The sequence below is a fragment of the Protopterus annectens genome, chromosome 17.part0, assembly GCF_019279795.1.
Source record: "Protopterus annectens isolate FY-2018-M chromosome 17.part0, PAN1.0, whole genome shotgun sequence".
Taxonomy (NCBI): domain Eukaryota; kingdom Metazoa; phylum Chordata; order Ceratodontiformes; family Protopteridae; genus Protopterus; species Protopterus annectens.
In genome coordinates this window covers 483,349,252-483,363,633 of record NC_056751.1, presented here as the reverse complement: position 1 = coordinate 483,363,633, position 14,382 = coordinate 483,349,252, and positions in this window count along the sequence as shown.

The following is a 14,382-nucleotide window of genomic DNA, read 5'->3' as shown; positions in this document are numbered from 1 at the left end:
TGTGGAAAATACTAACCATTATATCCACAATTAGCACAACATTAACTTCTGTTACTAGTTAAGAATCCATTCTAGCGCATCAGTCAGTTTTGGAAACCTATTAGCAAATTATGGGGGTAAAACCAAGAGTCAGAATAACTTCTCTTGTAACCTTTCCTTAATTCCATGTTGGAAAGCTCACATCTCTTGAAAAATACCTCCAATACTACAATACTCTCCCCATCTACACAATGGCACTAGATTTACTGTAATAGTATGTAGAAAAACCTTCTTGCAGAAGATATTAATTCAGCAAAGCAAAAAATTTTTAAAACAGTTAATCATCGTGTACTCATCAAAAGAAAAACAACTTAGGTTTCATAAAGGGCCTGTATTTCACAACTACCTCTCAGCCTCAGCAAATAACAGGAGTTATCACCTTTGAAGTTAGGACACTCAGCACAAAAGGCAGTGCTAGGCTTCATTTTTGTTTTCTTTTTTTTTTAAAAAATTACTTAAAAGTTAGTCTGTCTAGGAATCAGGTTTTTTTTTTTTAACAGATGGTATTATTATTTTAAAACCAGGCAAGATGAGTCATCTTCTGAAAGATGAACTACAAAATTCAAATCTAGCAATGGCTATTATACAATGACCCCCCCCATTAATATTCAAAAACGTGCACACTGATTGGTCAGCGTGCACGTTATAAATCAGAGTTATAGTAATGGGAAAAGGTCCGGTTGCCCGGACTTTTTCCATTACTATAACTCTTTTTTTTTACAGCAACGGAGAATGCAATATCTCTGTTGCTTCATACTGTCTCACTATGTTAAACGAGTTTAACATAGCGTGACAGCTTTAAAAAAAAGCAAAGGAGATTCTCCGTTGCTTTTTTTAAAGTTGCCTCCCTATGTTAAACCCCTTTAACATAGCAAGACACTGTGCAAAAAGCAACAGAGATCTTGCTTTCTCCGTTGCTTTTCTCAAAACTGTCTCACTATGTTAAATGGGTTTAACACAGCGAGACAGCTTTAAAAAAAGCAACAGAGATTCTCCGTTGCTATTTTTAAAGCTGTCTTGCTATGTTAAACCCATTTAACATAGCGAAACAGTTTGTAAAAAGCAACGGAGATCTTGCTTTCTCCGTTGCTTTTGCCCACAGCTCTGATGTACTGTGTAGGCATGCGCATGCGCAGTACAGCAGAACTGCCGCAGAATACCAGACAGCTGCGGAAGGGCAGCAAGGAGGCATTATACAATGCCTTTATTTAAGAAAAGTAATTATTTTTTTTCTTAAATAATGTCATTGTATAATAGCAATAACCCACTTCTGGGTGTGGGTAATGCTGGATTTACCCATGGTTGTCTTTGTTTGGCCACTTGGGCTTTGTCCTCATGACCAAACCACACCAACAGTGGGTAAATCCAGCATTACCCACACCCAGGCATGGGTTATTGCTATAGTATGTAACACATTAATCACAAATAAACATCCATTTACATATATTTTTCCGGGTACTACACAGAGACTAAAATTACAGTTTTGTCTATCAGTACCCGAACCAGCAACATCATGGTTAAACAAAAAGACTTTCATGAATTGTTAAGCACCTAAATCAATGTCAACCCCTTCTTAAAATCCACAAGGAGATTTAATTAACAAAGTAAATTAAGACTTTAAAATCTGATGTAAGTTACACAGTGTTGTATCATTTGAGATTAGGAGAGCTAATAGTCTAAATTTGTTAATCTTAAATCCAAAATACACACTGCCATTAGTTGCTCTGTATTTTGAACACAATAAAGACATACAAACAATAATTAGCAGTCTGCATTTACAATGCAGCTGAAGTCATTAACTTTTAAATATGAGACTTGATTTTCTATATCAAGTAGATTTACTAGAAAAGAAGTATTTCCTAAAAGTTATTAGGAGGTAAAACATATTTAAGTTGAGCTCGCTCTTTCAAGTCCATTCATATTTTCTACCTCAGAAACATCCCTTCTCAGAAATTGCCCACCAGTCTATTTGCCTCAGTAAAATCTGCAATAACCAAAACTGTTTCCTTTTGTCCAAAACTGATGCAGAGACCTCAGAAGTAATCTCTGCACCTGTTTCAGGAAAAGTAGTAAACAATGAAAAACTAACCTATACAACAGTTTAAATTTAACACTACAGTATTTCACAGCTATTAATTTCTATTTATTTCTATGCAGCTTGCTAAAACTATATTTTATACATTGAATTTCTAAAGTTTTTTTCTTAAAAATATATCTACATTGTAAATAGCTTGCCTTAAAATGTTACATTTAAGTGTTTTTAATGTGCTTGGTTGTATTTATTCTGTACCGCTGACCCACAATGTGGCTGAAGAGACTGCTGCACCAGTCCACCTAACCAGTTAATAAAAAGATCAATGAAAACAAAAAAACAAACGTACATGCTGTAGATTCTAACAGACTTTAATGTTGTAAGCGCTTTCGTCCAAAATAATGCTTAGACTTCATCAGACATAAAATACCCAAAATTCATAAGTATTTATACAATCATCAATTAGTAATTTAAATTAATGTAAAAGTACATATTAAATAAGACTATTCACACATATTAAAAGTGTTAGCACACAATCTTATGGTTATATAACCCAATAAAATATATATACATAGAAAACTGAGGTATAAACTAATACATTACTTCTTAAAAATTCATAAAATAGTTGACCTTAAAAAGAGCTTAATATAATTAATGCATATATTAAATGCTTATATACAAAGGTGCATTCACCTATCTAATGCTTTGAGTTTTAAGATACATTTAATTGAGGCGTACTCATTTAGCCCAGGTGGTATATGGGCATAGGTCCGAATCTGCCACATTAGTTCACTCTCTTCTTATTGCAATTCCCACAGGTCACCCCTAGGATTCCTTGTTACCTGTTGGATGACTGTAAACAAAAAGTCGTGGGATGGATTTTCCATAATATGTTTAGCTAAGGCATTTGTAGTTACTTTTTTGCTGATATTATATAAATGTTCATAAATTCTTTGTTTCAAATGCCTTTCTGCTTTCCCTATGTAGGCCTGACATTGCTGACATATTGCTACAAAGACCACCCCTCTAGATTCACAGTTAAATTTACCTTTTACAAAATAATCCTTGCCCTTGATGGTAAACGTATTGCCTATCCTAATAGATGGGCACTGTTGGCATCGGCCGCATTTATACATGCTGTAATTTCCATTATAGGCTATTTTTTGTGTTTCCAAAAGGCATTTAAGATCGGGACCCTGTCTGTATGTTAAACATGGAGGACCTTCAAACTTTTTACAGATATTAATGTCCTCAGTGATAAGTGCCCAATTTTTAACCAAAATATTCCTTATTTCTTTGGCGTCCATAGAAAAGGTTCATGAATGTGGGTGCCATATTAGACGATGTGGTCTGGCTATTATCTCTCGTCTGTACTATTTTGGAATCATGTACTTCATTATAACCTTTTTGTAAAATGGGTTAGATGTGTCCATGAGTCCTTTTAGTGCATACTTCCAATTGAATCTGTTCGAAGAGATATTCGGGATACCCTCTCCTTAAAAACATATTTTTCAGTAACTCACATAAACTATAAAAGTTCCTATCAGAAGAGACCATCCCAGCAGCTCTCACTAATAGACATTTCATCACTGCTTTTTTCTGATGAAAGGGGTGGCTGCTAGAGAAGTGCAGGAAGGCATTTGAATAGGTAAGTGTCCTATATATAATAGCTCTATACCTATTGTTCAGCCTATCCTTTGACAACTGCACATCTAGATAATTAATGGATTCTATTCCAACCTATGAATTCAAGAAAGCTAGTAAGATCTGTAATGGCTTGAATGAAAGGTTCTATGGTATTAGGGTCCCCTTTCCAAATAAAAAAAACATATCATCTTGATATCTTGTATACCATACCACATTCTGCTGAAAAAGGCTGTTGTTGAATAGAAGCTCCCTTTCCCAGTATGCCTTCACACAGTTTGTGAAGCTGCCTCTGCACTGTGATCCCATGGCAACACCTGTCTGCTGTTTATACAGCTCACCATTGAATAGCATAAAATTATTGAATAGAATAATCTCCAAAAGTGTTTCACTTACATAAATCTCATTCTCTTCCATACCTTTCATGGTTAAAATCCTGAACCCATTCTATTCCCAGTTCTTGTGGTATTATAGTGTATAGATCTTTTATATCTACTGTAAGAAAGATGTGATTTTCATTATATTCCAACCTATTAATACCTTCGAAAAAGTTCCATGAGTCGTGGCAAATTTGTTTCTCATTTCTAATAACAGGTTTTAATTTGCTATCTACATGTTTAGCGCATGGGTAAGTTATTGATCTTCTACGATCCACAAGTGGTCTAAAAGGTGGATTGTGAAGGTTCTTGTGTATTTTAGGGGACCCAAAAAAGAACTGGTGTAATAAGCGATGCCATTGTTAAGTAATGAAAGGTATCAATATTCATACTTCCTTTGAGAAACAAGTCATTTAAATTCCTGTTGATGTTTTTGTATGCTAACATATTCTCTACATATGCATATTCGTCCATAAACACCAATCCACTGCCTTTATCAGGCTTCATAACCCTGATCTTACATGCCTTCAATAAATTTAAAAATGCAAAGTCATCAAGCGACATATTCCTAGTAACATCATAATGCATCTGTGTATTGTTTAAATTAGTTCTTATGTCCATTTCACATACATTCTCGAATAAGGCTAGAGTTCTATGTAATGGAGGGTTAAACAGACTAGATATTCTCAGTCCCTAGTCAAAGAAAGGGACATTACCTATAAGAACAGTTAAATTGAGTTTACGAGTAAAACAGAGTCAATAAAGACTTTCTTCAGTGAGAGTGTGGTGAATGCATGGGGTGAACTTTCCAGACAGGCTCTTAGGAGCAAAGGTTAAAAAAAACTGCATTAACAAGATATTGAGTAATTATTATAGTCAGGATGGAACAGCTGCAGAGCTGCAGGGTAAGTCTGCTTGCTGAATGCATGAATACATGTCTATAAATATGATCTGTGAATACCAGCTTATGTATTTAATATTTGAGTGACTGCTTCCTTCTATTCAATAAAATATATAGATGCTACAATAAGAATACTCTTCAGCTTTGTCAAATGTATTCTGTATATTTTACACAAGAAGGTGTGCTTTTGTTAAGGTATCATATGATCATTTGACAATCAAATCATCAGCGTATAGATATACATTTCATGTCTGTCCATCACTCCTCCATGCTGTATGTGCTAAATATATGGTTTAAGAAACTGATTAATATTTGTAGCTGTTCGGTGGTTGTCTTATGATTCCTTTTCATTTCTAAATTCCTTTGCCATCTCTACCTACAAAGGTTATAGAGAGTGATTACACTGATGCACATAAGCAAGTAAATAAGTACAACTTTATTTTGCCTTCACCACACTGTCCATCTTCTATCAGTCAATCTGTGAGTCATATTTCATACATATCTTCTCTTGTTCTCTCTCTCTCTCTCTCTCTCTATATATATATATAGACAGATATATATGTATGTATATATGTACCTATATGATACATTTTTGCACTGCAATACATAGCTTTGGGGTGCACTTTTTTTCTTTTGTTGCTGCTTTTCGTCTTTCAGTCCAAGTCAAATATTATGACAGTCTTTACTCTGTTTATATGTCTTATAAAAAGATCAATAAATACATGTAAATGCATGCATTCCACCATAATCATGGATATGGATAAATCAGTTACATTAAATAAGAGCTTTGCCTTCAAGATTTTTGAAGTTGTATAAAGTGCTTGATGTTAGAATTTGAGGTTTGGATAGGAGGAGGGCTGAATGATGAAAAGGAGAGAAAAAGATCAGATATTCAACAAATTAGAAAACCTAAGGGATGTTATTAATAAGGAAAGCTACTACATTTAATAGAAGTAACCAGTATAAATTTATGTTAACTGTAGGGGACATCACTGTCAATTAATTCATTTGGGTACTTATTTTACAAAAATTATTTTGGAATCACCACTCTAAGGTATCATTGCTCACATCTGTGCCATAACCCTTGAGGGCTGCTAAGGTCTCTTCTGGTTTATTATAACAGTTGCTGATATGCTTGTAGAATACTGGCAGGTTGTGGGGTACAGACTGATAACAGTATTATCCTTAATTTGGAACATGCTTATTGTGAAGAGCTGTTTACTGTTACTATATGGATGTTTAAAAATCATTGCCCCAGCAAACAGGTTTTCCCTGGGAGGAGACATTTTACACTCTGTAAGCTTTTGTAATGGCTAACTTCTGTTCCATGTTGGACTAAAATCTGTTGATAACATATTGTATTCATTGATGGGTTTGTGACTTAACCTCCACTATATGATGACCACCTGTAATGACAAGTTTATAGGAAGAATTCTTATGCAGTATAAAAAGAGCTGTGTACTAAGGAATTATGCCATGTTATCTTCTACTCCTGCTCATCAAAGCTAACCGGCATTTTCCTTCTGATTTTATTTTTCTGATTATCAAGCTGATTATGAGGTTTATGAGTATGATCTGCAAGCAAACAAGTTTGATTTTATTCTTTCTTCAGATTTGCTAATTCAAAGAACATTCAAATTCCCCAGTTTTCTATTTATTCCTCTAACTCAGTTGTTCCTGTTCATCAAACTGGAGAATAGCAATCTGTTGAAAGGCATGGAACTCCCCGATAGTAAGCTTTGTATCTTGATTACAGAGGGCTGGAAATTTGTTTGGAACAACAGTCATATGTAAAGGGCTGATTCAGGGGGTTTCTAATCTCTGAGGAAGGCCATGGCATCAAAACACTTAATAAAATCTTTTTAATTTGCTTGAAGACTTGGGAGGAGGCAGTTGAAGAATACGTAGATTTGATTGTAAAAGAAAAAAAAAACATATAAATCTAAGGTAGATATTTTAAAAATGGACAGTGGATGGTATGGCAAGTGCTGTGACCTTGTTTATCATTGGAACCAGAATTCCCTGTTTACTTTTTCAATACAAGATCATAGTTAGTGTTAGTAATGCTTCTAAAATTCTGTTCAGTCACTAAGGTTCTATTATCTACATTGTCTAGATTGGAATTTGTCTGTCTTGATGTTTTCCTGCCTTACATTTTGTAAAGTATGTAAAAACAAATGGATCCTTTTTATGAACATTTTGTTCTGAATTCATTGTTTCTGAATTATGTCCTTTCTTTTTTAATAAAAACTTGCCAAAAATCATTGCTAGGCATTTTCAGTTATTTTAATACCAGAATTTTGGTATAAATATATCATATCAACTTATGTTATAGACAGGTAGCCCCAAGCGTAACATTTCTTAAGTTTGTTGCTGCTGACTTTTTTTTTTGTAGCAGTCCAAGCCATTAGAAGCATCACATGGGCTGCATTGATTTGCATTGTGATACTTTAGAGTTTTACCTGCAAAACTTGTGCTTTCTTACATGCTTTTTCTGCAGCCAAAGAAATACTTAAGGTATTTCCATATAACAAATTACTTTCAGATAATTACATTTGGTGTGTCTTTTATATATCTGAGATTCACAAGTGGGAGTCTAAGAATGTTGATCACTGACGTTCAGCAGTTGCATTATGTATACTAAGATTTCGATCTTGGAATATTCCCCTCACTCCAAGGTACTGTGAACTTAAAGACAGAAGGGAAAACCTTTCCTTTAAAAGTACTTTAAATAACATTGCAGCAAATTTATGTATAAACTGTTCTGCCTTCAGTTATCAAGGTTCTGGGACTAAATTGCTGTTCTTAACCTTCTATAATGGAGAGAAGCATTATTTGTAAATATTCATAATGTACTCCTCATATATTTACATATCCAATTATTTTTATACGTTTCTATTTACTAGTCTGAACTAATTTTCTTTGCTATGTAGTCTGTAGCTGTTCTCGCATACTTGCTATTATGAAGCTGATTTTTTTTTGTAATGTCCTACTGCAGAAAATTCAACATGGGGTAACTCCAGTGGCTCTACTCAACAGAGGCACTGGGGACTAAGGTTGGGTGGCACAATGCCAGGGTAATTCTATGGCTAGGTTTGTAAATGCCTCACGACCATTAGCCAAGTACACACCTATGAACCTATGTTGTAAGATTAAATTAATGATATGATGCTCTTTCAAACTGCATGAAAATGTTTTCTCTTGGGTATTAACTGCTGGATTCATTCTCTTAAGCACAATGAACTCTTGTTGTATTTTGGTTTAAAACTGGGTGAGTTTAATGCCTGGATCCACAATGAATTGAGGAGGCAAGGCATACATTTACATATTCAAGCATTATTTGTGATATTCCCACTTATTGGCCTGAACTAATATTCTTTGCAATGTAATCTGTAGCTGTTCTAGCATACTTTGCTATGAAGCTGATATTTTTATTTCTGTAATGTCTGGCTGTGCAATTTTTCAGTTTAATAATGTAAAACACATTCTGCTGAGGGGGAAAACAGAGTTGTTTTTCTTTCGGCTTTTCCCCCATTTTAGGGTACGCCACAGCAGAACCCCTGTCCGCTAATGATCAGCAGTTGATTTTTTATGGTGCCGAGGTGCCAGCCCAACCTTCAACAAAGGCACGTCCATTCACGCATGTCTTTCAAATGCCACTCGACCATGGGGAGGACATGCAGACTCCACACAGAAGGTGCTCCAGCCGAGAATCGAACGGGAGAACCTATTGCTGTGAGGCGACAATGCTACCGCTGCACCACCGAGGCCTAGCGGGAAAAACAGAGTATAGGAGAATATCATCAATACAGTAATCATTATAAATGTCCATACTTATAGTATATCATCAGCATAGTACTCAATGAATTCCTTCAACTTGAGAGCATCATCAGCATAACACTGATAATGAATACTCATGTTTGACTGATTTCTGTTAGTGTTAGCATGTGCTCTGTGCAGTGAAGCCAAAACCAAGTACTGAAGCATCAAAGATGTCAGTGCACCATTCCTGGAGGAGATAATACTGGAACATTTGATCTGAGTGCTGTTTGTATAAGGTATGCAACAAACAAGTTTAAGTACTGTAGAAACTCAAAGTAGAAATGAAAGCATTTGATCAAGATTCTGCAATCCATTGTATAAATTATTGTTAGATTGAGGAACAATATCTAACAGACTGATGACTAATATTAACTGTAACCACTGAGGTATTACCATGGCAAAGTATCTTACTACTCATATGAGAATGGATACATGCATAAACACATTCTTCAGGGATTTATAATACCTTTCCTGCCTGAAATTATACTAAAATTATACTAAAACAGTCATCTCCATAATAAGTAGCTTATTTGTTCTTAACTATATATATATATATATATATATATATATATATATATATATATATATATATAAAATAATAATATGTACTTTAATATAATTCTGCAGTCTATTCTAGCTATCTTGTTCTCTCTAAGGGAATCAGTATGTATAGCTTTCTCTCCTATATAATCTCCTACTCTTTGATAAACCCAAGCATTCCCACAGAATTTTTACTTTAAATGTCCCATACACCTAAATAAGGTATCCCCTTAAATATCTGTACAAGACACTGTACAAGGTCCCATATTTTAATATTTAATAATACAATTAAACTTTCATGTCTATTGTCACCCATGGAAAATTTGTATTTTATATTTCATAGGAGGTTAGTAGGCTAATGGCCCTGGGGCCCTTACAAGCCTAGCCAAGAGTTTATTCCCAGAAAAGGAATGTTAGCACCTGTGGCCCCTGTCAGTGAGGGACAAAGGTGGAAGTCCTGGGGCAAATTTATAGTTTCCCATCCACTCATCAAGGTTGCGTTTGAAGAGGGTCAGTGAGATACTCTGTTTGACATGTATGGGTACCTCTATAGACGGGGCAGTTTCTGGGAGACAAAACTGTCTCTCCAGCAGGTTTTGTTTATATTGCATATTAGATTTAGGCCTATCGAGTGGGTAATGCATGAGAAGTTAGACTTATGGATATCGAGTATCTCTAGTAGGGCAGGGTCCAATATTGCCTTGCAGGCAAGACAAAGATCACCTCAGAGCAATCTGTGTGAAACCAAATAGAGTGATAGTAATTTAAGCCTGTCCACATAGGATAGGTGTTGGAGGCCAGCGATTCTCTTTGTGAGGTATTTCTTTCCAGTTGATGCAGGTGTTTGGAGAGGTACATACCAAATGTGGGATTGTACTCAATTATAGGTCTAATAAAGGAAGAGTAGAGAGAGAGGTAATAACCTCCTTTTTTTCTGGATGCAATCCCTTTACTTATGAGGTGAACCAAGTAAAAGGCTGTTCTGACCACCGCCACCACATGATGGTCAAATGCGACATTGTTGTCAACCTGAGTACTCAGGTCTTTCACCACAGGTCGTGTGCTTAGGGGGTGCTGTTGATGTGGTAATCAGAAGGGGCCATGTTTTTGCCGAATGGTACAATATTAAATTTTTTTGCATTTAACTAAAGGGCATGAGTTTGGCACCAGTTACTTCTAGCTGTGAGACCCTCTTGCAGTATGTTAATATCAATTTGGCACTCAATGACAGCACCCAACTTACATTCATCCACAAACTTGGTCAGCCACAGGGCCTTTGTCTTTGCCTGGACCTTTGTGAATTATATGCCAAACAGCAGGGGTCCCATGACACATCCCTGGGGAACACAACTAGTGACAAGTTTTCTGTCAGATGTAGCATTGCCTATTTTGACCTTGTGGGTCCTATTTGTGAGCCAGTTGGCCACCCATCTGACTAGATAGGGGTTAACAGAACATTGTGTTAGCTTTTTGATGATGCCTGAGTGGAGGAGTGTATCAAGGGCCTTGACCAGGTGAAGGTAAGCTGTATGTACTGACTTTCCCTCATCCAGGGCCTTGGTGACCATTTCAAAGAAGTCAACTAGGTTCAATAGGCAAGATCTGCCCCTGACTAATCTGAATTGGGTGGGGTCAAGTACTTGTAGATTGCCTATGTCCTTTTTTATGACATCCATAATAATACGCTCCATGAATTTGCAGATCAGACTACTCAAGCTGATGGGGTGATAGTTTCCTAGGTCAGTAGTGGCACCATCTTTGTGCAACAGGATGACAATGTCATTTCTCCACTTTGCTGGAATGAAGCCTGTAGTTATGTTGTGGTTGAATAGGGTGGTCAAAGGTGAAGCTAGTTCTTGCTGGAGATGGTGCAGAATACAGCCTGGGATACTACCAGGTCCTATGGAAGCTGTGTTCTTTGCCTTGCATAGGGCCTTTAACACTTTATCTACAGGGATGTAAGGTGTAGGGCAAGTGTCAAGGATATTGACTGGGCCTTTGTGGGGTGATAAGGGGTGAAGTTTGCACTGATCAGCCAACAGGTTGGCTAAGTAATCAGGATCAATGCAAGTGGTACCCTTAAGTACTAATTCAGAACAAACTTGGGCTTTGCCATGGAGGCTCCTAACATAACTGAAGAAGGACTTGTGGTTTCCCTTTGTTTTGGAGGCTATTTTCAACTCATAATTGGCTTTGGAGGTTTTCACTAATGATCTAATATGCTTGTTGAGGCAGAGGAGGGAGTTTTTCTGTTTTGGAATTTGTTCCTTTTTACCTTTGGACAACAGTTTCTTCCTTTTGTTGTAAAGCCTGTTGATGGAGGATGTTCACCAGACAGGTTTATTTTTCCTTGAGGAGCAGGTTTTAGTTCTGTTGGGTATGGCTGAGTCCATGCAGTTGTACAGGTGCTTGTATACTGCACTGGCGTGCTGTTCAGCATAGTTGTCTGCATTATCTGCGGGTGGCAGTGGTGTGAAGCTGCTGATACCCTCCATTATGAGGTTGTAGTCAGCTTTTGAGAAGTTTTTTAGCTTAGTTACAGATGGGGAGAGGTTGAGTGGGATAGAAACTTCAAATGAGGCAGACCAATGATCTGATTTCACTAGAGAAGAACATACTATTGGAGTCTGCAGTGGTCATCCATGTTAGTGAGAACCAAGTCCAGTATGATATCTCCCCTTGTGGGGGATAAGACCAGCTGATCTAGTGTGCTGGAACTGATGAAGTCAAGGAATCGTTGGTTTAGTTCATTAGTGCAGGAATAGTTCACCCAGTTTGAGGTAGGGTAGTTTAAGTCACCAAGTATCAGGGTGTTATGGGATACCTTGATGGAGTCAAGTAGGTCCAGGTAGGAGGTGCAGGTGTCATGTAACATGGAAAGCGGTCTATAGCTTGCTAGAACTTGGATGGGTGTCTTGCCCAACTGTCAGTTGCACCTGGAGTCATTCCAGTGTGTCAAGTTGTTAAATCAGGCTGGAGGTGTGCCTGTCCTTAATGAAGATTGAGACTCCTCCACTCTTAGTTTTTCTGACCTCATTTTGGGGACAGAAAGTTTGGAATGAGGTATATCCTGGTAAGGCAGGGGTGCTCTTTGCAGCCCTGAACCAAGTTTCTGTGACTGCATAGACACCTGCATCTTCCAGTGTGAGGAGTGACTCCAGTGAGTGAATTTTCAGATTAAGGCTCCTAGCGTTGAGCAGAATGACCTTCAATTTGCTTTTTGACAGATCTTTTATGTTGGAAGATTTGTTTTTGGGACATGGCCTAAAAAAGGCACAATGGAGGAGGCAAGAGCTCTAGCCAAGATCTAATTAAGCAATAATCCATGCCTGGGTGTGGGTAATGCTGGATTTACCCACAGCTGGTGTGGTTTGGTCATGAGGGTGAAGCCCGAGTGGCCATACAAAGGCAACCGTGGGTAAATCCAGCATTGCCCACACCCAGAAGTGGGTTATTGCTATTATACGATGACATTATTTAAGAAAAAAATTCTTACTTTTTTTAAATAATGGCACTGTATAATGCCTCCGTGCTGCCCTTCCACAGCTGTGTGGAATTCTGTGGCAGTTCTGATATACTGCGCATGCATATGCTTATGCAGTACATCAGAGCTGTTGGTGGAAGCAATGGAGAAAGCAAGATCTCCGTTGCTTTTTTCAAAGTGTCTCGCTATGTTAAAGGAGTTTAACATAGCGAGACAGCTTTCAAAAAAGCAATGGAGAATCTCCTTTGCTTTTTTTAAAGCTGTCTCACTATGTTAAACCCATTTAACATAGCGAGACAGCTTTAAAAAAAGCAACGGAAAAAGGAAGATCTCCATAACTTTTTTAAAGCTGTCCTCGGTATGTTAAACTCCTCTAACATAGCGAGACAGTTTCCACCACTTCCAGTAGACCCATCCCTGTGGAGTACCACAAGGATCTTTGCTGGGCCCTTTACTTTTGGGAATCTATTTCTCAGAAGTCCAGGCTAAAATAGACTGCCATTGGCTTACCAAGTTCACTGATTGCAAATTGGTTGCAATCATCGAGTCTCTCTGTGATGTTAACATATTACAGGAGGGGCTAACACAGAAAAAAAAGACTGATGCCAAAGCCATGGTCTAAAACTAAATGCAAAAAAAATCATTATTATCCCCTTTGGCAAAATGGAACTCCCAATTAATTACAATATTGACAGTACCCCATTTGATGTGCAGTGGTGAAAGATCTGGAAACATGGGTAGATAGCAGTCTGAGCTTCCACCACCAAGTTTCCATAGTGGTAAGGAAAGCCTTCTACTTTCTGCATCTCATAAGTAAGGACATCATATCTAGGTCTAAGGATGTTATAACTCCACTGTACATAACTCTCATCAGAGCATTAATAGACTACAATGCTCACTTCTGCATGCACCTAATCAGACATCTGCAGCAGCTGGAGAAACTGCAGATGTTTCTCACCAAGAAAATACAGGACCTCCAAGCCATGACTTACGTGGATGGACTGAAAGCCCAGTCGCTGTACTCCGTATCATATAGGCTGCTGAGAGGTGACTTGTGCCTGGCTTACAGGACAGTACCTGACCCTGCCCTTATGGATATGCTGCACATCCGCAAGTCAAATGACACAAGAGTCACTCATTCACTCTGAGGATCATAACCTAGCCTGTGACATTAACAGAACATGCCGGAGAGACACCTATATTTCCCAGAGATTACAGCTACTTTAGAATAAACTTCCAATTCACATGAAGCAGAGCTCATCACTGATCTTATTCATATGCAACCTGGATGAATGGATAGGAGAGTACATATTCACCCCAGGGATGGTGCCCATGTCCCTCATGCACAAGTATAGATGATGTTTATCATAGACTCACTCTGTGAATTACATCCATCTAACAAAGGACAAATGAGGCAACTCAGGAATAGCATGACTAGGTTTGTAAGGGCTCCAGGGCCACAAGCCTAGTAACCTGCTATGAACCTATACAATGGTTGGCCCTCCTTCCAGAAGGCAAAGTTCTGACTTATCAAGACATTTTT